Genomic DNA, 20,718 nt, shown 5'->3' with positions numbered 1-20,718 from the left:
CAACAGCAGCCTTTTAAACTCACCTGAGCTAACAGGTATGTGAACTGGTTACTCTGCTGCGCTTAAAATTTCTTTTTTGGTTTGCTACAATGCCTTTTCTGAAACGTTGACTCCCTCTGCTGGAACACTGACTTCTTTCATTTAATGCCTGCAGACTATAAAAGAGAAACCAACCCAAAAAGTTTGGTTGATTAGTCTGTGGCATTCTTTTAAACTGTTGCTTATGGCGGTCTCTGTGAGCTTCTCAGTGACATTCAGCCATCCAGGTATCCCGCCTGCAGTAGACGGAATGTGGCAATGGAACGCTGGCTGCGCGTGTCATAATAGGCTCTGAGCCTTTATATACCTGCGCACAGCAGCAGCCACCTTCAGTCTGCTGCTGGACAGCCAGCAGCAGCAGCAGCAGGAGAGGTAATTAATCAGCAACCCTCCTGCTAAGGGTAGACAGCTGCTCGTTCCACCCCCCCCCCCGCCTTAATTGGTTCTCCTCCCTTCCAACGGTGTTGAGGCGGGTGGGAACAGCCGGGGGTTGAGGGTACTGTGCTAAAAGAGGTGGAGTTATGCAGATCTAAAACGCGTGGATTGCAGCAGCAGCAAGCCGAAAAGTGCAGGCATGTGAGGGATCTAGAGGTTGACAGCATGTCTTCTTAACGGGAGTCCAGGTGGCCATCTCCACAAATGGACTTTTCAGAATCCTTGGGTGGCACCGTAGTCGGAAACCAATTCTGGCTATCGCTTCTCGGCCTTTTGGCTAAGATCAAGTGTAGTATCTGTTCTTATCAGTTTAATATCTGATACGTCCCCTATCTGGGGACCATATATTAAATGGATTTTTAGAACAGGGAGATGGAAAAAGAGCTTGCTCTGTCCACTCCACGCATTGACCTGGTATTGCAGTATCTCCAGGACCGGTGCACCCCTTCTTTAATGCAGTTTCTAAAATCAGAAAGAATTGAATTCAATGCTTTTTGTTCATTTTGCTTGTTTGTCGGATTTTGGGATGGACTCTTTGGCTTTGCTTTTCTTCTCCTCATTGGATTTTTCATGTTAAAAGTTGCAGAAGCCAGATGACAAGCTCATTTTGGTTCAACTTCAGCAACTGTGCAGTGCATTGCCATGTAATGTAATGTAATGCAATGCTATCTATCTAGCTCTCCCTCTATACTTCCTTTTGGATAAACAGACATATTAGGCAAGCATTTTGGAGCTTTCACCTAAATAACTACAGGTGGTGAGATAAGCTGCACAATATAATTGACCTTTCAGTATATTGTTGCACACACACCATCTATTTAGCAAATGCCCTTGTTATCAACAGCAGCCTTTTAAACTCACCTGAGCTAACAGGTATGTGAGCTGGTTACTCTGCTGCGCTTAAAATTTCTTTTTTGGTTTGCTACAATGCCTTTTCTGAAACGTTGTCTCCCTCTGCTGGAACACTGACTTCTTTCATTTAATGCCTGCAGACTATAAAAGAGAAACCAACCCAAAAAGTTTGGTTGATTAGTATGTGGCATTCTTTTAAACTGTTGCTTATGGCGGTCTCTGTGAGCTTCTCAGTGACATTCAGCCATCCAGGTATCCCGCCTGCAGTAGACGGAATGTGGCAATGGAACGCTGGCTGCGCGTGTCATAATAGGCTCTGAGCCTTTATATACCTGCGCACAGCAGCAGCCACCTTCAGTCTGCTGCTGGACAGCCAGCAGCAGCAGCAGGAGAGGTAATTAATCAGCAACCCTCCTGCTAAGGGTAGACAGCTGCTCGTTCCACCCCCCCCCCCACCTTAATGGTTCTCCTCCCTTCCAACGGTGTTGAGGCGGGTGGGAACAGCCGGGGGTTGAGGGTACTGTGCTAAAAGAGGTGGAGTTATGCAGATCTAAAACGCGTGGATTGCAGCAGCAGCAAGCCGAAAAGTGCAGGCATGTGAGGGATCTAGAGGTTGACAGCATGTCTTCTTAACGGGAGTCCAGGTGGCCATCTCCACAAATGGACTTTTCAGAATCCTTGGGTGGCACCGTAGTCGGAAACCAATTCTGGTTATCGCTTCTCGGCCTTTTGGCTAAGATCAAGTGTAGTATCTGTTCTGATCAGTTTAATATCTGATACGTCCCCTATCTGGGGACCATATATTAAATGGATTTTTAGAACAGGGAGATGGAAAAAGAGCTTGCTCTGTCCACTCCATGCATTGACCTGGTATTGCAGTATCTCCAGGACCGGTGCACCCCTTCTTTAATGCAGTTTCTAAAATCAGAAAGAATTGAATTCAATGCTTTTTGTTCATTTTGCTTGTTTGTCGGATTTTGGGATGGACTCTTTGGCTTTGCTTTTCTTCTCCTCATTGGATTTTTCATGTTAAAAGTTGCAGAAGCCAGATGACAAGCTCATTTTGGTTCAACTTCAGCAACTGTGCATTGCATTGCCATGTAATGTAATGTAATGCAATGCTATCTATCTAGCTCTCCCTCTATACTTCCTTTTGGATAAACAGACATATTAGGCAAGCATTTTGGAGCTTTCACCTAAATAACTACAGGTGGTGAGATAAGCTGCACAATATAATTGACCTTTCAGTATATTGTTGCACACACACCATCTATTTAGCAAATGCCCTTGTTATCAACAGCAGCCTTTTAAACTCACCTGAGCTAACAGGTATGTGAGCTGGTTACTCTGCTGCGCTTAAAATTTCTTTTTTGGTTTGCTACAATGCCTTTTCTGAAACGTTGTCTCCCTCTGCTGGAACACTGACTTCTTTCATTTAATGCCTGCAGACTATAAAAGAGAAACCAACCCAAAAAGTTTGGTTGATTAGTCTGTGGCATTCTTTTAAACTGTTGCTTATGGCGGTCTCTGTGAGCTTCTCAGTGACATTCAGCCATCCAGGTATCCCGCCTGCAGTAGACGGAATGTGGCAATGGAACGCTGGCTGCGCGTGTCATAATAGACTCTGAGCCTTTATATACCTGCGCACAGCAGCAGCCACCTTCAGTCTGCTGCTGGACAGCCAGCAGCAGCAGCAGCAGGAGAGGTAATTAATCAGCAACCCTCCTGCTAAGGGTAGACAGCTGCTCGTTCCACCCCCCCCCCCCCCCGCCTTAATTGGTTCTCCTCCCTTCCAACGGTGTTGAGGCGGGTGGGAACAGCCGGGGGTTGAGGGTACTGTGCTAAAAGAGGTGGAGTTATGCAGATCTAAAACGCGTGGATTGCAGCAGCAGCAAGCCGAAAAGTGCAGGCATGTGAGGGATCTAGAGGTTGACAGCATGTCTTCTTAACGGGAGTCCAGGTGGCCATCTCCACAAATGGACTTTTCAGAATCCTTGGGTGGCACCGTAGTCGGAAACCAATTCTGGTTATCGCTTCTCGGCCTTTTGGCTGAGACCAAGTGCTTCACAGCAGGAGGTTTCAGTTGAAGGGCACTCAGGTACCCCTCTCCTTGGCCTGGCAGGATCGTCCACTTCGGTGGGCTTCACCTGCCTGCTGCTATTAGGGAGAGGGATTAGTCCTAGGGTAACGGGCAGCGATCCCCCAGCCTTCAGGTGCTTTATCACAAAGCTCTGAAGGCGCAGATTGCAGGCGGTTGCAATTTGCATTTTGTTGCGCCATACCATGGAGGTTGACCCCAACCTCGTGCCTCTATATGCGAGGCTCAAGAACACCATAAGGGTCCGCTTTACGGCTGGTGGTTCCGATATGCGGAATCTGGGATATGTAGTCCAGGACGTGCTTGAGAAACTGCTCCACGTCAGAACCAACGAAATCCTTTCTATCCAGGATTATCCTCGACGTGGAGACTATGATGTAACCTTTACTGGCGAAGGTATTTTCAAAGATGTTTTGTCCAGAGTTAAGTCGGTAGAAAATAGCCCTGGTCTAAAAGGGATTCAGATCATCGAGCACGTCCTGGATGAGGTAAAGATGGTGGTTGTGAAAATCTTCTCACCCTTCATAACGGCACCAGAGGTTATTTCCTTTTTGTCAGTTTATTTTAAAAGTGTGAAATTGATTGGGAAAGTGTTGAATGAGTTTAACATCTGGACCTCAAAATGGAAGTTTTTAGTAAAATGTGAAAGAGACCCTAAATTCCCTGGAGGTGTGAGACTTCCTCCAGCTCGATTTAAAATAGGGCAAACTAATGGGGATTTTTTTTTCTCAGGAATGCCACTTTTTTGTAGGTATTGTGGTCTCTATGGGCACTCTAAGGATAGTTGTGGTGCCACTTGTAGAAATTGTGCCAGTACTGAACATGACACAAAGGAGTGCCCAAATGAAAAAAAATGCTCTTTTTGTCGGACACCTGGTCATTTCTATTTTTCTTGCCCTCACAGGTTCAGAGAGGATGAACAAAAACAAAAGGAGAAGTCCAAGACATCCGGGAATGGACGGGCCAATCAGACCACCCCTCAGGAGGAGGAACAGCAACCTGGAGCCTCGGGAGGTGATAAGGGCGCTTCGACTAGTAACAATCCCTCCGAGTCAATGACAGGTAACTCACAGGAGCCCAGGAGCTGGCTGAAAGACCATAAGGAGGCTAAAAGGAAGGCTGAGAAAGATCATAAAGGGGCGGTCGGTAAGGCCAAAAAAGAGCGCCAAAAGGCTGACACCGAGCCCAAAATTCCCACTGGGTCTCACGAGAGCGAGGGCGGTACGTGGCATTTGGTGAGGTCTCATAATAAGAAAAATAATGGTTCCGTGGAGGTGGCTAATAGGGAGGAGATGGATACATCCCCTCACGGGGGTGTAGACTCTGGAATCCCGAGGTCCCGGGGCTCTGCTGCCCCAGGTGGGGCCCCGAACCTGGCTGCCTCCGGGGACTCTGAGGCTCCGCCATGTGCGCAGCCTGCCCCTGTGTTACGACCCTCTGCGGGTCAGCAGGGGAGTGCGGAGCCTCTCGGAGACCCACCTGACGAGGACCTAAATGGTCAGCCTATGGAGACCCAGTGTAACCTTTCTCTCAATATCCTTCCGAGCTACACCCCAGTAGCGTCGGGTCTTAATTTAAGTGAATGTTCCTTCTCCGATGATGAAGACTCTTTGATAACGGTGGATTCAGAAGAGGGCGTTGGTGAAAGTCCAAGTGGTCTGATCCGTCCATCGGATAGGTAAAGTCCAGTTTTTGTTTATTCCTAACCATTTGTTATGATGGCTGACATTAGTGGTGTTTCCCTCAATGTGAGAGGCATAGGATCCAAGACCAGAAGAGCTACTGTTTTACATTTTTTAACCTGTTTTACAGCTTCTGTTTTCTTTTTACAAGAATGTCATATCCCTCATAAGATTTCTTACAAAAAATATAAGGAAGAGTGGAAACATGGTCCATCGGTCTGGTCTGGATCAAATGCAACTGGATCAGCCGGGGTAGCTATACTTTTTAAGGGAAATGTGTCTATTGATTTTATCCAAGATATTTTACCGGGTCGTATTCTTTTAGTTAAGGCTTTTATTGATGGGACAAGATGGCAGTTTTTAAATTTTTATGGGTCACCTGATAAAAATGAAAGGGCTGATATGCTGGAAATTTTACCTTTATTTATTAACATTTCTGAACCTTTTATCCTGGCAGGTGATTTTAATTGTATTTTAAAAGGCGAAAGCCGACGCTCCGGTTCCGTGAGTAGAAATTATGACAAAACGTCTGGAATGTTAAGCAATATTATAAATGATTGTAAATTAACTGATGTGTATAAAGAATGTAACAAGGATAGCCCTATAGACGCTGGTTTCACCTGGAGCAATTCTACATGTAGCTCCAGGATAGATTTTGTTTTAGGTTCAGAAAAAATACTGCCAGTGAAATGTGAAGTTTTAACTAATATTCTCTCAGATCACAAGGTTTTATCTTTTAGAGTGAGGATTAATGGAAAGAAGAAATGTGGTAAGAAATCTTGGAAATTGAATGTGTCCCTTTTAAAAGATCCACAAATTTTATCGGATTTTATTGAGTTTTATGTAAACTGTAGAAAAAGGAAAAACCCCAATATTTCTTTTAGCTCCTGGTGGGATAGAATGAAAATAAGCATTAAAGATTTCTTTATTAAGAAAAGCATACAAAAAGCTAAAGAAAAGTTTGAGATCTATAATTTTCTTAATATCAGATTACAGACATTGTACAAATTCAAAGACAATGGTCTGGATGTAGGTAATGATATATTGAGTCTTAAAGGAGAAATTTCAAAGTGGTTGGAACAAAAAGGAAAAGAACTGATTTTTCGTTCAAAGGTAAAACACGTAGAAGAGGATGAGACTTGTTCCAGGTATTTTTTTAAGAAAAACAAACAGGCGAAAACAATAATTGATAACATAGATGGAGATAATAATATCAACGTTATATTGGATAAGGTAAATGTCTATTTTAATGATCTTTTTAATGTAAAACCTGTAGACCATGATTTAATACACACTTTCCTGGGGGAGATCAAGTCCACCCTAGATGCTGATGCCCAAAGTTTTTTATCCCAACCTCTATGTGAGGAAGAGATTTTAGAAACCATGAAGAGTTTTAAAAATGGTAAAGTGCCCGGCCCTGATGGTATCCCCATAGAGTTTTATATAAGTTTTTATGATATTTTAAAACATGATTTGTTTAATTTGTTTTCCGAAGTTTTTAATAATAAGGTTTTACTCAACTCATGGAAGAAAGGTGAGGTATCACTACTATACAAAAAAGGTGACAAAACGGATCTTAAAAACTGGAGGCCGATAACTCTTTTAAATAGTGATTACAAAATTATGGCTAAGATCTGTGCAAATCGGTTGAAAAAGGTGATACATAAAGTAATTCATGCAAATCAGGTATGCGGGGTACCTGGGCGTAGTATCTGGGACAATTTAAACCTGGTGAAAGATTGTATTGAAGATGTAAAAACCAGAAAGACAAAGATGTCAATCCTAGCGGTGGATTTTGAGAAAGCTTTTGACCGCGTGTCTCATTTTTATCTTTTTAAAGTTTTAGAAAAAATGGGCATTCCGGGTGGGTTTTTATTGTCTCTTAAAGCTTTTTATAATGATTGTACGAGTAAGATTTTAGTTAATGGTTTTAAAACAAAAGAGGTAGTTTTAAAATCAGGGGTGAAGCAGGGTTGCCCTTTGTCCCCCCTGCTTTTTATATGTGCTATAGAACCCCTTTTATGTACAATACGCCGGGATAAGCAAATATGTGGAGTACCCTTACCCGGAGGGAACGGTCTACAAGTTAAAGTTGTAAGCTATATGGATGATGTAGCCGTGTTTGGATGTGATGTACCTTCAATACAAAAAACGATAAGCCAAATTCAGTCTTTTTGTACAGTTTCCGGTTTTAAAATTAATCTTACTAAATGTAATATTTTAAATGTCGGGGGGATGAGTTTACATGATGTACCAATTGCAGTTACAGATTCCATTACTATTTTAGGTGTTTCTTTTAATGAATCTAATAATGGTTTTAATAGCTGGGATGCGGCAGCACAGAAAATTAATCAGAAAATCTGCATGTGGAATATGAGAAAGCTGTCAATGGAAGGTAAAGTTCTGATTGTAAAAATGGTGATATTACCTATCCTGTTATATCTTAGTTTGGTGTTCCCCCCTCCTACAAATTTGTTGAAACGAATTACAAAAGTATGTTTTACCTTTTTTTGGGGCTCAAAAATGGAGAAACTCAAAAGAGAAATTGTGACAAAGCCAAAGGTTAAAGGTGGGAAAGATTTCCCTGTTTTAGATAAGTTTCTTTTAATACATTTTTTCTGTTTCTGTTTTAAAACCCTTTTTAAAGATAATTACCTTTCCTATTTTATGCGTTTTAACACTGGTTTTCTCATGAGAAGGTTTGGTTGGTTTGAAACAGTTTTATCCTCTCCTTATGCTTTTAACCTACCTGCACATTATGAGATTTTAAAGAAAATTATTCTTGATTTTAATTTGAATAAGAAACAGACAGGGGATCTATGTAACAGCAAGACACTACTCAAACAAATTAGTACTGATGTGACGTTGTGTGATATTGAACGTTATGATGATGACAAAACTGTACACATATGGAAAATGATTAACGCCCCTTATCTTTTCAATGTACAGAAAGACATGTCTTGGAGCTGCGCACACCACTGTCTTCCTTGCCGGGCATTCCAGTACAGAAGAGGTTTTGTGAGGTCTGCCATCTGCCCAAGAGAAGGTTGTCAAGAAGAAGAGACAGTGAAGCATCTTTTATGGACTTGTGCTTTTGCTAAAGAGTTCTGGAGAAGACTAATCCCCCTGCTGGAGAAAATGGTGGACCTCAAAGACTTTAATTTTGCATCAGTGTTATATGGTCTTCTGGAAGGCCCAACAATGGACCAAAAAATAATGGCGTGGAAGATAGTGAATTGTGCCAAGATAGCGCTCTGGAATGCTAGAAATATTGCTGTTTTTAAACATGAAATGTTACCAGTAGATGATGTTTTAGCCTTTTGTAAAAGTGAAATGTACATATACTATTTATTGGACAGGAAAAAGAATGTAACGTTGGCAGGCAAATGGCTTTTTAACCTATGGAATATTTGAAGTCTTGTAAAATTTGCTGTGATGGAATTTTTATTTTTCTTTGAAGTCCCGAAAGTGTAATGTGGATGTAATGGTTTTATTTCTGTAATTTGTTAAATTTTAAATAAACGGTTTTTATCCCCATGTGGGGGATAGCCAAATTAAAAAAAAAAATCTGTTCTTATCAGTTTAATATCTGATACGTCCCCTATCTGGGGACCATATATTAAATGGATTTTTAGAACAGGGAGATGGAAAAAGAGCTTGCTCTGTCCACTCCACGCATTGACCTGGTATTGCAGTATCTCCAGGACCGGTGCACCCCTTCTTTAATGCAGTTTCTAAAATCAGAAAGAATTGAATTCAATGCTTTTTGTTCATTTTGCTTGTTTGTCGGATTTTGGGATGGACTCTTTGGCTTTGCTTTTCTTCTCCTCATTGGATTTTTCATGTTAAAAGTTGCAGAAGCCAGATGACAAGCTCATTTTGGTTCAACTTCAGCAACTGTGCATTGCATTGCCATGTTATGTAATGTAATGCAAGGCTATCTATCTAGCTCTCCCTCTATACTTCCTTTTGGATAAACAGACATATTAGGCAAGCATTTTGGAGCTTTCACCTAAATAACTACAGGTGGTGAGATAAGCTGCACAATATAATTGACCTTTCAGTATATTGTTGCACACACACCATCTATGTAGCAAATGCCCTTGTTATCAACAGCAGCTTTTTAAACTCACCTGAGCTAACAGGTATGTGAGCTGGTTACTCTGCTGCGCTTAAAATTTCTTTTTTGGTTTGCTACAATGCCTTTTCTGAAACGTTGTCTCCCTCTGCTGGAACACTGACTTCTTTCATTTAATGCCTGCAGACTATAAAAGAGAAACCAACCCAAAAAGTTTGGTTGATTAGTCTGTGGCATTCTTTTAAACTGTTGCTTATGGCGGTCTCTGTGAGCTTCTCAGTGACATTCAGCCATCCAGGTATCCCGCCTGCAGTAGACGGAATGTGGCAATGGAACGCTGGCTGCGCGTGTCATAATAGGCTCTGAGCCTTTATATACCTGCGCACAGCAGCAGCCACCTTCAGTCTGCTGCTGGACAGCCAGCAGCAGCAGCAGCAGGAGAGGTAATTAATCAGCAACCCTCCTGCTAAGGGTAGACAGCTGCTCGTTCCACCCCCCCCCCCGCCTTAATTGGTTCTCCTCCCTTCCAACGGTTTTGAGGCGGGTGGGAACAGCCGGGGGTTGAGGGTACTGTGCTAAAAGAGGTGGAGTTATGCAGATCTAAAACGCGTGGATTGCAGCAGCAGCAAGCCGAAAAGTGCAGGCATGTGAGGGATCTAGAGGTTGACAGCATGTCTTCTTAACGGGAGTCCAGGTGGCCATCTCCACAAATGGACTTTTCAGAATCCTTGGGTGGCACCGTAGTCGGAAACCAATTCTGGTTATCGCTTCTCGGCCTTTTGGCTAAGATCAAGTGTAGTATCTGTTCTTATCAGTTTAATATCTGATACGTCCCCTATCTGGGGACCATATATTAAATGGATTTTTAGAACAGGGAGATGGAAAAAGAGCTTGCTCTGTCCACTCCACGCATTGACCTGGTATTGCAGTATCTCCAGGACCGGTGCACCCCTTCTTTAATGCAGTTTCTAAAATCAGAAAGAATTGAATTCAATGCTTTTTGTTCATTTTGCTTGTTTGTCGGATTTTGGGATGGACTCTTTGGCTTTGCTTTTCTTCTCCTCATTGGATTTTTCATGTTAAAAGTTGCAGAAGCCAGATGACAAGCTCATTTTGGTTCAACTTCAGCAACTGTGCATTGCATTGCCATGTAATGTAATGTAATGCAATGCTATCTATCTAGCTCTCCCTCTATACTTCCTTTTGGATAAACAGACATATTAGGCAAGCATTTTGGAGCTTTCACCTAAATAACTACAGGTGGTGAGATAAGCTGCACAATATAATTGACCTTTCAGTATATTGTTGCACACACACCATCTATTTAGCAAATGCCCTTGTTATCAACAGCAGCCTTTTAAACTCACCTGAGCTAACAGGTATGTGAGCTGGTTACTCTGCTGCGCTTAAAATTTCTTTTTTGGTTTGCTACAATGCCTTTTCTGAAACGTTGTCTCCCTCTGCTGGAACACTGACTTCTTTCATTTAATGCCTGCAGACTATAAAAGAGAAACCAACCCAAAAAGTTTGGTTGATTAGTCTGTGGCATTCTTTTAAACTGTTGCTTATGGCGGTCTCTCTGAGCTTCTCAGTGACATTCAGCCATCCAGGTATCCCGCCTGCAGTAGACGGAATGTGGCAATGGAACGCTGGCTGCGCGTGTCATAATAGGCTCTGAGCCTTTATATACCTGCGCTCAGCAGCAGCCACCTTCAGTCTGCTGCTGGACAGCCAGCAGCAGCAGCAGCAGGAGAGGTAATTAATCAGCAACCCTCCTGCTAAGGGTAGACAGCTGCTCGTTCCACCCCCCCCCGCCTTAATTGGTTCTCCTCCCTTCCAACGGTGTTGAGGCGGGTGGGAACAGCCGGGGGTTGAGGGTACTGTGCTAAAAGAGGTGGAGTTATGCAGATCTAAAACGCGTGGATTGCAGCAGCAGCAAGCCGAAAAGTGCAGGCATGTGAGGGATCTAGAGGTTGACAGCATGTCTTCTTAACGGGAGTCCAGGTGGCCATCTCCACAAATGGACTTTTCAGAATCCTTGGGTGGCACCGTAGTCGGAAACCAATTCTGGTTATCGCTTCTCGGCCTTTTGGCTAAGATCAAGTGTAGTATCTGTTCTTATCAGTTTAATATCTGATACGTCCCCTATCTGGGGACCATATATTAAATGGATTTTTAGAACAGGGAGATGGAAAAAGAGCTTGCTCTGTCCACTCCACGCATTGACCTGGTATTGCAGTATCTCCAGGACCGATGCACCCCTTCTTTAATGCAGTTTCTAAAATCAGAAAGAATTGAATTCAATGCTTTTTGTTCATTTTGCTTGTTTGTCGGATTTTGGGATGGACTCTTTGGCTTTGCTTTTCTTCTCCTCATTGGATTTTTCATGTTAAAAGTTGCAGAAGCCAGATGACAAGCTCATTTTGGTTCAACTTCAGCAACTGTGCATTGCATTGCCATGTAATGTAATGTAATGCAATGCTATCTATCTAGCTCTCCCTCTATACTTCCTTTTGGATAAACAGACATATTAGGCAAGCATTTTGGAGCTTTCACCTAAATAACTACAGGTGGTGAGATAAGCTGCACAATATAATTGACCTTTCAGTATATTGTTGCACACACACCATCTATTTAGCAAATGCCCTTGTTATCAACAGCAGCCTTTTAAACTCACCTGAGCTAACAGGTATGTGAGCTGGTTACTCTGCTGCGCTTAAAATTTCTTTTTTGGTTTGCTACAATGCCTTTTCTGAAACGTTGTCTCCCTCTGCTGGAACACTGACTTCTTTCATTTAATGCCTGCAGACTATAAAAGAGAAACCAACCCAAAAAGTTTGGTTGATTAGTCTGTGGCATTCTTTTAAACTGTTGCTTATGGCGGTCTCTGTGAGCTTCTCAGTGACATTCAGCCATCCAGGTATCCCGCCTGCAGTAGACGGAATGTGGCAATGGAACGCTGGCTGCGCGTGTCATAATAGGCTCTGAGCCTTTATATACCTGCGCACAGCAGCAGCCACCTTCAGTCTGCTGCTGGACAGCCAGCAGCAGCAGCAGCAGGAGAGGTAATTAATCAGCAACCCTCCTGCTAAGGGTAGACAGCTGCTCGTTCCACCCCCCCCCCCCGCCTTAATTGGTTCTCCTCCCTTCCAACGGTGTTGAGGCGGGTGGGAACAGCCGGGGGTTGAGGGTACTGTGCTAAAAGAGGTGGAGTTATGCAGATCTAAAACGCGTGGATTGCAGCAGCAGCAAGCCGAAAAGTGCAGGCATGTGAGGGATCTAGAGGTTGACAGCATGTCTTCTTAACGGGAGTCCAGGTGGCCATCTCCACAAATGGACTTTTCAGAATCCTTGGGTGGCACCGTAGTCGGAAACCAATTCTGGTTATCGCTTCTCGGCCTTTTGGCTAAGATCAAGTGTAGTATCTGTTCTTATCAGTTTAATATCTGATACGTCCCCTATCTGGGGACCATATATTTAATGGATTTTTAGAACAGGGAGATGGAAAAAGAGCTTGCTCTGTCCACTCCACGCATTGACCTGGTATTGCAGTATCTCCAGGACCGGTGCACCCCTTCTTTAATGCAGTTTCTAAAATCAGAAAGAATTGAATTCAATGCTTTTTGTTCATTTTGCTTGTTTGTCGGATTTTGGGATGGACTCTTTGGCTTTGCTTTTCTTCTCCTCATTGGATTTTTCATGTTAAAAGTTGCAGAAGCCAGATGACAAGCTCATTTTGGTTCAACTTCAGCAACTGTGCATTGCATTGCCATGTAATGTAATGTAATGCAATGCTATCTATCTAGCTCTCCCTCTATACTTCCTTTTGGATAAACAGACATATTAGGCAAGCATTTTGGAGCTTTCACCTAAATAACTACAGGTGGTGAGATAAGCTGCACAATATAATTGACCTTTCAGTATATTGTTGCACACACACCATCTATTTAGCAAATGCCCTTGTTATCAACAGCAGCCTTTTAAACTCACCTGAGCTAACAGGTATGTGAGCTGGTTACTCTGCTGCGCTTAAAATTTCTTTTTTGGTTTGCTACAATGCCTTTTCTGAAACGTTGTCTCCCTCTGCTGGAACACTGACTTCTTTCATTTAATGCCTGCAGACTATAAAAGAGAAACCAACCCAAAAAGTTTGGTTGATTAGTCTGTGGCATTCTTTTAAACTGTTGCTTATGGCGGTCTCTGTGAGCTTCTCAGTGACATTCAGCCATCCAGGTATCCCGCCTGCAGTAGACGGAATGTGGCAATGGAACGCTGGCTGCGCGTGTCATAATAGGCTCTGAGCCTTTATTTACCTGCGCACAGCAGCAGCCACCTTCAGTCTGCTGCTGGACAGCCAGCAGCAGCAGCAGCAGGAGAGGTAATTAATCAGCAACCCTCCTGCTAAGGGTAGACAGCTGCTCGTTCCACCCCCCCCCCCGCCTTAATTGGTTCTCCTCCCTTCCAACGGTGTTGAGGCGGGTGGGAACAGCCGGGGGTTGAGGGTACTGTGCTAAAAGAGGTGGAGTTATGCAGATCTAAAACGCGTGGATTGCAGCAGCAGCAAGCCGAAAAGTGCAGGCATGTGAGGGATCTAGAGGTTGACAGCATGTCTTCTTAACGGGAGTCCAGGTGGCCATCTCCACAAATGGACTTTTCAGAATCCTTGGGTGGCACCGTAGTCGGAAACCAATTCTGGTTATCGCTTCTCGGCCTTTTGGCTAAGATCAAGTGTAGTATCTGTTCTTATCAGTTTAATATCTGATACGTCCCCTATCTGGGGACCATATATTAAATGGATTTTTAAAACAGGGAGATGGAAAAAGAGCTTGCTCTGTCCACTCCACGCATTGACCTGGTATTGCAGTATCTCCAGGACCGGTGCACCCCTTCTTTAATGCAGTTTCTAAAATCAGAAAGAATTGAATTCAATGCTTTTTGTTCATTTTGCTTGTTTGTCGGATTTTGGGATGGACTCTTTGGCTTTGCTTTTCTTCTCCTCATTGGATTTTTCATGTTAAAAGTTGCAGAAGCCAGATGACAAGCTCATTTTGGTTCAACTTCAGCAACTGTGCATTGCATTGCCATGTAATGTAATGTAATGCAATGCTATCTATCTAGCTCTCCCTCTATACTTCCTTTTGGATAAACAGACATATTAGGCAAGCATTTTGGAGCTTTCACCTAAATAACTACAGGTGGTGAGATAAGCTGCACAATATAATTGACCTTTCAGTATATTGTTGCACACACACCATCTATTTAGCAAATGCCCTTGTTATCAACAGCAGCCTTTTAAACTCACCTGAGCTAACAGGTATGTGAGCTGGTTACTCTGCTGCGCTTAAAATTTCTTTTTTGGTTTGCTACAATGCCTTTTCTGAAACGTTGTCTCCCTCTGCTGGAACACTGACTTCTTTCATTTAATGCCTGCAGACTATAAAAGAGAAACCAACCCAAAAAGTTTGGTTGATTAGTCTGTGGCATTCTTTTAAACTGTTGCTTATGGCGGTCTCTGTGAGCTTCTCAGTGACATTCAGCCATCCAGGTATCCCGCCTGCAGTAGACGGAATGTGGCAATGGAACGCTGGCTGCGCGTGTCATAATAGGCTCTGAGCCTTTATATACCTGCGCACAGCAGCAGCCACCTTCAGTCTGCTGCTGGACAGCCAGCAGCAGCAGCAGCAGCAGGAGAGGTAATTAATCAGCAACCCTCCTGCTAAGGGTAGACAGCTGCTCGTTCCACCCCCCCCCCCGCCTTAATTGGTTCTCCTCCCTTCCAACGGTGTTGAGGCGGGTGGGAACAGCCGGGGGTTGAGGGTACTGTGCTAAAAGAGGTGGAGTTATGCAGATCTAAAACGCGTGGATTACAGCAGCAGCAAGCCGAAAAGTGCAGGCATGTGAGGGATCTAGAGGTTGACAGCATGTCTTCTTAACGGGAGTCCAGGTGGCCATCTCCACAAATGGACTTTTCAGAATCCTTGGGTGGCACCGTAGTCGGAAACCAATTCTGGTTATCGCTTCTCGGCCTTTTGGCTAAGATCAAGTGTAGTATCTGTTCTTATCAGTTTAATATCTGATACGTCCCCTATCTGGGGACCATATATTAAATGGATTTTTAGAACAGGGAGATGGAAAAAGAGCTTGCTCTGTCCACTCCACGCATTGACCTGGTATTGCAGTATCTCCAGGACCGGTGCACCCCTTCTTTAATGCAGTTTCTAAAATCAGAAAGAATTGAATTCAATGCTTTTTGTTCATTTTGCTTGTTTGTCGGATTTTGGGATGGACTCTTTGGCTTTGCTTTTCTTCTCCTCATTGGATTTTTCATGTTAAAAGTTGCAGAAGCCAGATGACAAGCTCATTTTGGTTCAACTTCAGCAACTGTGCATTGCATTGCCATGTAATGTAATGTAATGCAATGCTATCTATCTAGCTCTCCCTCTATACTTCCTTTTGGATAAACAGACATATTAGGCAAGCATTTTGGAGCTTTCACCTAAATAACTACAGGTGGTGAGATAAGCTGCACAATATAATTGACCTTTCAGTATATTGTTGCACACACACCATCTATTTAGCAAATGCCCTTGTTATCAACAGCAGCCTTTTAAACTCACCTGAGCTAACAGGTATGTGAGCTGGTTACTCTGCTGCGCTTAAAATTTCTTTTTTGGTTTGCTACAATGCCTTTTCTGAAACGTTGTCTCCCTCTGCTGGAACACTGACTTCTTTCATTTAATGCCTGCAGACTATAAAAGAGAAACCAACCCAAAAAGTTTGGTTGATTAGTCTGTGGCATTCTTTTAAACTGTTGCTTATGGCGGTCTCTGTGAGCTTCTCAGTGACATTCAGCCATCCAGGTATCCCGCCTGCAGTAGACGGAATGTGGCAATGGAACGCTGGCTGCGCGTGTCATAATAGGCTCTGAGCCTTTATATACCTGCGCTCAGCAGCAGCCACCTTCAGTCTGCTGCTGGACAGCCAGCAGCAGCAGCAGGAGAGGTAATTAATCAGCAACCCTCCTGCTAAGGGTAGACAGCTGCTCGTTCCACCCCCCCCCGCCTTAATTGGTTCTCCTCCCTTCCAACGGTGTTGAGGCGGGTGGGAACAGCCGGGGGTTGAGGGTACTGTGCTAAAAGAGGTGGAGTTATGCAGATCTAAAACGCGTGGATTGCAGCAGCAGCAAGCCGAAAAGTGCAGGCATGTGAGGGATCTAGAGGTTGACAGCATGTCTTCTTAACGGGAGTCCAGGTGGCCATCTCCACAAATGGACTTTTCAGAATCCTTGGGTGGCACCGTAGTCGGAAACCAATTCTGGTTATCGCTTCTCGGCCTTTTGGCTAAGATCAAGTGTAGTATCTGTTCTTATCAGTTTAATATCTGATACGTCCCCTATCTGGGGACCATATATTAAATGGATTTTTAGAACAGGGAGATGGAAAAAGAGCTTGCTCTGTCCACTCCACGCATTGACCTGGTATTGCAGTATCTCCAGGACCGATGCACCCCTTCTTTAATGCAGTTTCTAAAATCAGAAAGAATTGAATTCAATGCTTTTTGTTCATTTTGCTTGTTTGTCGGATTTTGGGATGGACTCTTTGGCTTTGCTTTTCTTCTCCTCATTGGATTTTTCATGTTAAAAGTTGCAGAAGCCAGATGACAAGCTCATTTTGGTTCAACTTCAGCAACTGTGCATTGCATTGCCATGTAATGTAATGTAATGCAATGCTATCTATCTAGCTCTCCCTCTATACTTCCTTTTGGATAAACAGACATATTAGGCAAGCATTTTGGAGCTTTCACCTAAATAACTACAGGTGGTGAGATAAGCTGCACAATATAATTGACCTTTCAGTATATTGTTGCACACACACCATCTATTTAGCAAATGCCCTTGTTATCAACAGCAGCCTTTTAAACTCACCTGAGCTAACAGGTATGTGAGCTGGTTACTCTGCTGCGCTTAAAATTTCTTTTTTGGTTTGCTACAATGCCTTTTCTGAAACGTTGTCTCCCTCTGCTGGAACACTGACTTCTTTCATTTAATGCCTGCAGACTATAAAAGAGAAACCAACCCAAAAAGTTTGGTTGATTAGTCTGTGGCATTCTTTTAAACTGTTGCTTATGGCGGTCTCTGTGAGCTTCTCAGTGACATTCAGCCATCCAGGTATCCCGCCTGCAGTAGACGGAATGTGGCAATGGAACGCTGGCTGCGCGTGTCATAATAGGCTCTGAGCCTTTATATACCTGCGCACAGCAGCAGCCACCTTCAGTCTGCTGCTGGACAGCCAGCAGCAGCAGCAGCAGGAGAGGTAATTAATCAGCAACCCTCCTGCTAAGGGTAGACAGCTGCTCGTTCCACCCCCCCCCCGCCTTAATTGGTTCTCCTCCCTTCCAACGGTGTTGAGGCGGGTGGGAACAGCCGGGGGTTGAGGGTACTGTGCTAAAAGAGGTGGAGTTATGCAGATCTAAAACGCGTGGATTGCAGCAGCAGCAAGCCGAAAAGTGCAGGCATGTGAGGGATCTAGAGGTTGACAGCATGTCTTCTTAACGGGAGTCCAGGTGGCCATCTCCACAAATGGACTTTTCAGAATCCTTGGGTGGCACCGTAGTCGGAAACCAATTCTGGTTATCGCTTCTCGGCCTTTTGGCTAAGATCAAGTGTAGTATCTGTTCTTATCAGTTTAATATCTGATACGTCCCCTATCTGGGGACCATATATTTAATGGATTTTTAGAACAGGGAGATGGAAAAAGAGCTTGCTCTGTCCACTCCACGCATTGACCTGGTATTGCAGTATCTCCAGGACCGGTGCACCCCTTCTTTAATGCAGTTTCTAAAATCAGAAAGAATTGAATTCAATGCTTTTTGTTCATTTTGCTTGTTTGTCGGATTTTGGGATGGACTCTTTGGCTTTGCTTTTCTTCTCCTCATTGGATTTTTCATGTTAAAAGTTGCAGAAGCCAGATGACAAGCTCATTTTGGTTCAACTTCAGCAACTGTGCATTGCATTGCCATGTAATGTAATGTAATGCAATGCTATCTATCTAGCTCTCCCTCTATACTTCCTTTTGGATAAACAGACATATTAGGCAAGCATTTTGGAGCTTTCACCTAAATAACTACAGGTGGTGAGATAAGCTGCACAATATAATTGACCTTTCAGTATATTGTTGCACACACACCATCTATTTAGCAAATGCCCTTGTTATCAACAGCAGCCTTTTAAACTCACCTGAGCTAACAGGTATGTGAGCTGGTTACTCTGCTGCGCTTAAAATTTCTTTTTTGGTTTGCTACAATGCCTTTTCTGAAACGTTGTCTCCCTCTGCTGGAACACTGACTTCTTTCATTTAATGCCTGCAGACTATAAAAGAGAAACCAACCCAAAAAGTTTGGTTGATTAGTCTGTGGCATTCTTTTAAACTGTTGCTTATGGCGGTCTCTGTGAGCTTCTCAGTGACATTCAGCCATCCAGGTATCCCGCCTGCAGTAGACGGAATGTGGCAATGGAACGCTGGCTGCGCGTGTCATAATAGGCTCTGAGCCTTTATTTACCTGCGCACAGCAGCAGCCACCTTCAGTCTGCTGCTGGACAGCCAGCAGCAGCAGCAGCAGGAGAGGTAATTAATCAGCAACCCTCCTGCTAAGGGTAGACAGCTGCTCGTTCCACCCCCCCCCCCCGCCTTAATTGGTTCTCCTCCCTTCCAACGGTGTTGAGGCGGGTGGGAACAGCCGGGGGTTGAGGGTACTGTGCTAAAAGAGGTGGAGTTATGCAGATCTAAAACGCGTGGATTGCAGCAGCAGCAAGCCGAAAAGTGCAGGCATGTGAGGGATCTAGAGGTTGACAGCATGTCTTCTTAACGGGAGTCCAGGTGGCCATCTCCACAAATGGACTTTTCAGAATCCTTGGGTGGCACCGTAGTCGGAAACCAATTCTGGTTATCGCTTCTCGGCCTTTTGGCTAAGATCAAGTGTAGTATCTGTTCTTATCAGTTTAATATCTGATACGTCCCCTATCTGGGGACCATATATTAAATGGATTTTTAAAACAGGGAGATGGAAAAAGAGCTTGCTCTGTCCACTCCACGCATTGACCTGGTATTGCAGTATCTCCAGGACCGGTGCACCCCTTCTTTAATGCAGTTTCTAAAATCAGAAAGAATTGAATTCAATGCTTTTTGTTCATTTTGCTTGTTTGTCGGATTTTGGGATGGACTCTTTGGCTTTGCTTTTCTTCTCCTCATTGGATTTTTCATGTTAAAAGTTGCAGAAGCCAGATGACAAGCTCATTTTGGTTCAACTTCAGCAACTGTGCATTGCATTGCCATGTAATGTAATGTAATGCAATGCTATCTATCTAGCTCTCCCTCTATACTTCCTTTTGGATAAACAGACATATTAGGCAAGCATTTTGGAGCTTTCACCTAAATAACTACAGGTGGTGAGATAAGCTGCACAATATAATTGACCTTTCAGTATATTGTTGCACACACACCATCTATTTAGCAAATGCCCTTGTTATCAACAGCAGCCTTTTAAACTCACCTGAGCTAACAGGTATGTGAGCTGGTTACTCTGCTGCGCTTAAAATTTCTTTTTTGGTTTGCTACAATGCCTTTTCTGAAACGTTGTCTCCCTCTGCTGGAACACTGACTTCTTTCATTTAATGCCTGCAGACTATAAAAGAGAAACCAACCCAAAAAGTTTGGTTGATTAGTCTGTGGCATTCTTTTAAACTGTTGCTTATGGCGGTCTCTGTGAGCTTCTCAGTGACATTCAGCCATCCAGGTATCCCGCCTGCAGTAGACGGAATGTGGCAATGGAACGCTGGCTGCGCGTGTCATAATAGGCTCTGAGCCTTTATATACCTGCGCACAGCAGCAGCCACCTTCAGTCTGCTGCTGGACAGCCAGCAGCAGCAGGAGAGGTAATTAATCAGCAACCCTCCTGCTAAGGGTAGACAGCTGCTCGTTCCACCCCCCCCCGCCTTAATTGGTTCTCCTCCCTTCCAACGGTGTTGAGGCGGGTGGGAACAGCCGGGGGTTGAGGGTACTGTGCTAAAAGAGGTGGAGTTATGCAGATCTAAAACGCGTGGATTGCAGCAGCAGCAAGCCGAAAAGTGCAGGCATGTGAGGGATCTAGAGGTTGACAGCATGTCTTCTTAACGGGAGTCCAGGTGGCCATCTCCACAAATGGACTTTTCAGAATCCTTGGGTGGCACCGTAGTCGGAAACCAATTCTGGTTATCGCTTCTCGGCCTTTTGGCTAAGATCAAGTGTAGTATCTGTTCTTATCAGTTTAGTATCTGATACGTCCCCTATCTGGGGACCATATATTAAATGGATTTTTAGAACAGGGAGATGGAAAAAGAGCTTGCTCTGTCCACTCCACGCATTGACCTGGTATTGCAGTATCTCCAGGACCGGTGCACCCCTTCTTTAATGCAGTTTCTAAAATCAGAAAGAATTGAATTCAATGCTTTTTGTTCATTTTGCTTGTTTGTCGGATTTTGGGATGGACTCTTTGGCTTT

General features: G+C 43.8%; 12 non-coding genes across 12 annotated transcripts; all 12 read left to right on the top strand.

Annotated features, from left to right (window-relative positions):
- Positions 1 to 731: 731 nt before the first annotated feature.
- Positions 732 to 922, top strand: LOC141190564 (U2 spliceosomal RNA). The gene has a single exon (XR_012264588.1). It is a non-coding gene; the product is annotated as a U2 spliceosomal RNA (small nuclear RNA).
- A 1,117-nt stretch (positions 923 to 2,039) lies between these two features.
- Positions 2,040 to 2,230, top strand: LOC141185390 (U2 spliceosomal RNA). Its single transcript, XR_012260057.1, has one exon. It is a non-coding gene; the product is annotated as a U2 spliceosomal RNA (small nuclear RNA).
- Positions 2,231 to 8,636: 6,406 nt separating this feature from the next.
- On the top strand, positions 8,637 to 8,826 carry LOC141185812 (U2 spliceosomal RNA). Its single transcript, XR_012260425.1, has one exon. It is a non-coding gene; the product is annotated as a U2 spliceosomal RNA (small nuclear RNA).
- Positions 8,827 to 9,947: 1,121 nt separating this feature from the next.
- On the top strand, positions 9,948 to 10,138 carry LOC141190563 (U2 spliceosomal RNA). The gene has a single exon (XR_012264587.1). It is a non-coding gene; the product is annotated as a U2 spliceosomal RNA (small nuclear RNA).
- A 1,119-nt stretch (positions 10,139 to 11,257) lies between these two features.
- On the top strand, positions 11,258 to 11,448 carry LOC141191279 (U2 spliceosomal RNA). Its single transcript, XR_012265277.1, has one exon. It is a non-coding gene; the product is annotated as a U2 spliceosomal RNA (small nuclear RNA).
- A 1,122-nt stretch (positions 11,449 to 12,570) lies between these two features.
- On the top strand, positions 12,571 to 12,761 carry LOC141184615 (U2 spliceosomal RNA). The gene has a single exon (XR_012259354.1). It is a non-coding gene; the product is annotated as a U2 spliceosomal RNA (small nuclear RNA).
- Positions 12,762 to 13,882: 1,121 nt separating this feature from the next.
- LOC141191365 (U2 spliceosomal RNA) lies at positions 13,883 to 14,073 on the top strand. The gene has a single exon (XR_012265362.1). It is a non-coding gene; the product is annotated as a U2 spliceosomal RNA (small nuclear RNA).
- A 1,124-nt stretch (positions 14,074 to 15,197) lies between these two features.
- On the top strand, positions 15,198 to 15,388 carry LOC141190561 (U2 spliceosomal RNA). Its single transcript, XR_012264585.1, has one exon. It is a non-coding gene; the product is annotated as a U2 spliceosomal RNA (small nuclear RNA).
- A 1,116-nt stretch (positions 15,389 to 16,504) lies between these two features.
- LOC141191278 (U2 spliceosomal RNA) lies at positions 16,505 to 16,695 on the top strand. Its single transcript, XR_012265276.1, has one exon. It is a non-coding gene; the product is annotated as a U2 spliceosomal RNA (small nuclear RNA).
- A 1,120-nt stretch (positions 16,696 to 17,815) lies between these two features.
- LOC141184614 (U2 spliceosomal RNA) lies at positions 17,816 to 18,006 on the top strand. The gene has a single exon (XR_012259353.1). It is a non-coding gene; the product is annotated as a U2 spliceosomal RNA (small nuclear RNA).
- A 1,122-nt stretch (positions 18,007 to 19,128) lies between these two features.
- LOC141191364 (U2 spliceosomal RNA) lies at positions 19,129 to 19,319 on the top strand. Its single transcript, XR_012265361.1, has one exon. It is a non-coding gene; the product is annotated as a U2 spliceosomal RNA (small nuclear RNA).
- Positions 19,320 to 20,432: 1,113 nt separating this feature from the next.
- On the top strand, positions 20,433 to 20,623 carry LOC141185140 (U2 spliceosomal RNA). Its single transcript, XR_012259830.1, has one exon. It is a non-coding gene; the product is annotated as a U2 spliceosomal RNA (small nuclear RNA).
- Positions 20,624 to 20,718: the final 95 nt, after the last annotated feature.

The sequence above is a fragment of the Phyllobates terribilis genome, unplaced genomic scaffold (genome assembly GCF_046119375.1).
Source record: "Phyllobates terribilis strain yellow unplaced genomic scaffold, ASM4611937v1 Scaffold_40__1_contigs__length_11209783, whole genome shotgun sequence".
NCBI classification, from domain to species: Eukaryota; Metazoa; Chordata; class Amphibia; order Anura; family Dendrobatidae; genus Phyllobates; species Phyllobates terribilis.
Note: the sequence above shows the minus strand (reverse complement) of the source record. Positions and strands in the feature narration are given on the sequence as shown.